This window comes from Tupaia chinensis, unplaced genomic scaffold (genome assembly GCF_000334495.1).
Source record: "Tupaia chinensis unplaced genomic scaffold, TupChi_1.0 Scaffold148698_1, whole genome shotgun sequence".
Taxonomy (NCBI): Eukaryota; Metazoa; Chordata; class Mammalia; order Scandentia; family Tupaiidae; genus Tupaia; species Tupaia belangeri.
This window is the reverse complement of record NW_006208547.1, coordinates 658,441-663,513: the sequence shown is the minus strand read 5'-3', so window position 1 is coordinate 663,513 and position 5,073 is coordinate 658,441.

Sequence of the window (5,073 nt, the reverse complement as noted above, 5' to 3'; positions counted from 1 at the left end):
CACGGCCCTTATAGCAAAAACCCCTCCAAAAAAAAAAAAAAAGAGTCTAGGAGCATATGCTACGGCTCTCTGGCTGCTTTCCAAGAACTTAGCACACACATACCTCATTGATGGCTGGTGTTGAGGCAGGTCAGCTAGTGGGACAGTGCCCGACACAGAGAGGGTGAGGAAAAGTTCAGGTGAAGAGATTGCTCCTCTGTAATGCTATACCACAGCAGATATGTCCCAAGCCATCTTTGCAACAACTTAGACCACTTCTGATTTCTGTTTTAACTGGAGAGTTCCAATGGAACTCATCCTGATTTTTGTCCTACTTTCATTCCAACTTATTGAGGACCTTTTATCTTTGATTGTTTTCTCAAAAACAAAAACTTCCTTAGTGGAATCTCATTTTGGCCTGTGCTCCTGCATGGCCTAGAAGTGCAGCAAATTTAGCAACCCTCATCAAGGATGGGGGACCCTGGATATTTCTGGGAACATTCTCTATGCCTCTTGGCAATCTTGGAAGAATTGAGCTATTACTGCCTACAGCAGATGTTAAACAATGCACCTTTACTTTGGTTTCCTGTCCTTCATTGTCTCAATTTCTCTGCTACTTCATTCTCTTGTGGTTATTATCCCTAAAATAGTTTCACTCTACTCTCTGTCACAAGCTGTCCTGTCTATCAAACCTAAACTAAGAAAACTGGTACAGGAAGTGATTCTAGAAAGTACTCAGGATGGCATTTTAGAACTGGGTTTATCATGATTCTTCACACCCCTAGAGGGCAGACAAGTCCTAGAGTGTCTAGCATCACAATTATTGAACCATAAGGAAGTGTCCAGGGATGAAAGACCAGAGGAAAGGAGAAGCACTGGGTTATCCAGGAGCCCTGGTACTTGGACAATATGGTATGATGGGAAACATGACAATGATGGCATTTGCAGCTTTTGTTAACTGCATTGGAAGCCTTGAAGAAAAACAAAATGATGGGTTCAACTATCAACTGCAGCATGCTCTGACAGTCCAAAAAACTCCGTGACAACATAAGGCAAACATGTGCTAAAAATGCCACCCAGAATTAGATTATAAACACAAAAGCTTGACGGAAATTGAATTGGTAATCTTGAGAGGTATCCTTGGCTAAAGTAGTGGTCTTTGTAGGAAATTATGGCACCTTCGGACCTGGTTAAGAACCCATCAGATATGTGCGTCAATCAGAGATACCAGTAGAATTGTTTCTCTTCCCACTTCTTCCAGCAGCACTCCTGGAACGTGTGCAGTACAGGTTTTAGGCCCACTAAATTAGAGGCCCCAGGGAAGGATGCGAAAGGAAGGGACAGCTTTTTCCTGAGAGACAGTTTCCCCTGAAATAGAGCTTGACATTTTATTTTGGCTTCTTATGTCAGCCCAGAAAGATCTTGTATTTTTTTAGTGTCATTCTGATTACTTTCAGGAGCTAAGGGGGGAGTATGTCTGCAACTTGAGGATCCATGGTAAGTGGCATTTGAGGTTTGATTCACCTTGCTGTACCCGAGCAGGCACAGCCTGAATCAGTGCTTTGTGCTCCAGGGCTTTCAGAAATGCCAACGGATCTTGCTTGACACATTTGTAGGATCAGACTAAAGCTAATACCCTAGGCAGTGACCTTCAACCAATGAGAGATGAATGTCAGTGGATAAAGCTTCAGCCTCCTGATTTTCATGAGGCTATAATCTGGAAAGTAGACTGTTCATTTCTCAAAGGTTCTGAATGAACTAAGCCCCATTGCCTTCAGCAGTGGAAGCAATAATGCACACTCACACTGACTCTTTCTCTTGTATCTTTGTCTCCCCCCCACAACTTCTGCTTCCTGAGATCATCTCTCACCTATCTGCCCTAAAACCCTTTCTCAGGCTCTCCTTTAAGAAACTAAATGAAAACACACAAATGTCTCCAGAATCTTCTTTATGACAAACAGCTCCCTACTATTGGGAGGGCAGCTGGGTGGAATATTGGACAAGGAATATTTATTATTTAGAGCCCCTGAACAGTATGAGTCTGGGGTATGTGCCAGATTTCTGATTTCTACTGCTGTGCAGAATCTTCACCATAAAACTTGGCAGAGATGCTGAAAACCTACAGTCACAGCCAGACGAGTTATTGCTACTGGAATTTTTAACAGTCACTTGGATAACATATTTTTAGAGAAAATCTACCCCAGAGCAAAATTGGAAACATTGGAGAGAATGTACCTTATAGACCTATAATTTCTCACCTTTCAGATTCCCTTACATATCCAGCTCATGCCATCATTAATATTGCTTTAGGGGCATTCCAAGTTGTCCCTAGTGAGCAGTCTGCTACTAGCGTGAAGCACCTTCTAAGAAACGTGAAGTTCAAGCAGTGTCTAAAGCTTAGATCAATGAGTCATGAAGAAGCTAAATGGGATGACTGGCCTTCACAGAACTCCCAGACCCCAAGCACAGCACAGGGAATATTGATGAATGATCTCTGAGGCACAGCAGTGAAAATAACACTTAGCAGTTTCCAGTTACAAGTTATTTACCAAAATTTGTTTATTCCATAACCATGGCTTTGAAATGTATATTATCATTGCCATTTTTCTAAATGGATGCAAACAGAGTAAAAGTGACTTGTTAACTAATATAGCTGTCAAAAATCCAGAATTAAAGCTCCATAGTTCTTGTTGTTTTTGTTTTTTGTTTTTTTGAGAGATTTTTTTTTTTTTTTTGCTATAGGGCGTGTGCGCTTGCCAGACAGACAGAGAGGGACAGAGAGACAGAAAGCGAGAAATCACCCCCCAGGGGGGATGGCCACGCCACAATCCCTTCTCCTCCATTCTCCTCTTGGGATCTAGGGCACGCATGCACATGCGCCCAGCGTGAGTTTTAAGCCACCGGATCCGGGATGCGAACCGAGGACGACTACATGTGAGTCCAGCAACATAGCCATTACGCTAACTGCTGGTCCCAAAGCTCCATAATTCTTGAGTTCAGGAGCATCTCCTCTGGCTGCTTAACTATAAAGACTTCAAACTAGACTCATGTGTCACCAAGAAGTTATTTTATTCTCTACACGATTTCTCCTTATAGCCCCAAAGCAAATGAAGTCAAGGAGTTCTTTAAATGCGAGGCTTTGACTTTAAGCTCTTGACAGTGAAGAATATTTTTGTTGAATTTAGTAGGCCATTGACAACATTTACTAAAACTCAATGATTTTGCACAGGCAAAAGAAGAGGTGTAGACTGAAAGGAGTGAATTGACAGGTAGGAGTAGAGAGTAGAATGAACACTTTACTGCGTGTCCACAAGTAATCCAAAATTAGGGTGCCATTCCGGACTACGTTACTGAGTTGAGTAGTTTTTTCATTTAGAGTGCTCATTGCAAAATATAAGGAATTCATTTGAAAAGTGTATTATCTTCCTTTGCAGTGTGGTTAACATAAATCCATTAATTTAATTATTTTAAATTTTCTTTTTAAATAAATATCATTCCTTAGATTCTGACTATACCTGAATAAGTAAATACTCTTAACACAGGTGAATCTAATGAAAACTAAGTTGTTTAGAAGAAGACAGTGATACTAATGGATGTAAATTCTCATAATCTTTGACTCTGGTCACCAACAGCTTAGTAGCATGTTTTTCAAAAATTCTCAAGATGTGTATTAAAATACAAATTTTGGGGCTCACTTTGGACTATCAAATCAGCATGTCTGAAACAGAACCAGGGTTCTATTTAAACCTCTTTTCTCAGTCATCAGAAGGGGCAGCTATGTGCATGCACAGTTATCCAGGGATTTGATAATAATATCATGGCTCTCTTTGTCTTTCTCTGATCTCTCTATTAAGCTATCTATCTGTGATGGCATCACCTCTAGCTGTTGGACTGCACTAAAAGCTAATTACCCTATTCTCAACAAAGCCCTGGAACATAACATGTCTGAGATCACTGGGCATCAGTATTTGAGTTTTGTTCTGATTCTATGAGGGCTTTAAAAATCTTACTCTTTTGGGACCAGCAGATGGTATAATGGTTACATTGCTGAACTTCCTAATAGTTGACTGTGGTTTGAGTCCTAGACCTGGCAGCTTGAAACTCACATGGGCGCATGTGCATTCATACCCAAAATCCTGAGAGGAGAATGGAGGAGAAAGGATTGCAGCATTGCCCTCTCCTCTGAGGAGTGATTTCTCACTTTCAGTCTCTTTGTCCCTCCAGCGAGTGCATGTGCCCTATTATCTCTTGAAATAAAAAAAAAGAAAGAAGGAAAGAAAGAGAGAAAGAAAACAAAAGAAAAATTTTACTTTTTATCTAGTGAAAGAGCTAGCCTTCTATTTGACTTGCTATTTTCATGGAGCTACCAGCTACCTCTTAAGAACTTCCTACAAAAATTGCCTTTGCTTTTTGAGAGTAATCTTAGGCTCGAACATCCCCACACTCAGTTCCACATGGAGTCAGTGTCTTTACAGAAAATTTCAGAGCTCTGTTCTTTTGCCTGCTTCTCTTTCTGAGAAAAAATTGAGTCACTTCTCTTGAGCTAAGGGGTGGGGAGGTGGCCCATTTCTTTCAGAGGGACACTCCTTATGGATAAGGAGGATTTGGGGTGGATAGCAGACTCGGATCATCTTCATTCTCCATTTGTCTCTCTCAATGTAGAACCACCATTTTTTAAGGGCACCAGGATGAACCTGATTAGGACCCAGTATTCTCAGTTGCAATACCTAAAATAGACTGCACTTTGAGTAGGGATGGGAAGAAGGGAGCCCTAACATCTTAGGTTCACTCACCCATCTGAAAATTAGCTTCTCAAACGTGGAACTGGGAAACAATAGTAAATCCCTGCAGCCTAGCACTCCTGGAAAGCCCGAGAGCTGTATAGAGGGAGCTCCATTTTTTCCTGGTCAGACTCACCCAGAGTGAAGCTTTCATCAGGCATAGTTGAGTGGGAAGGGAGCGGGCAGGTCATGGACAGGGTCAGAGACTGCACTGAACAAAGTTCAGTAGCAAAAAAAGTTTGGTTCTTTAAAAAAGAGTTTCATTATTTTCTATACACTCTTAGCACAATTTTCAGATATTTGATTTTTTTGG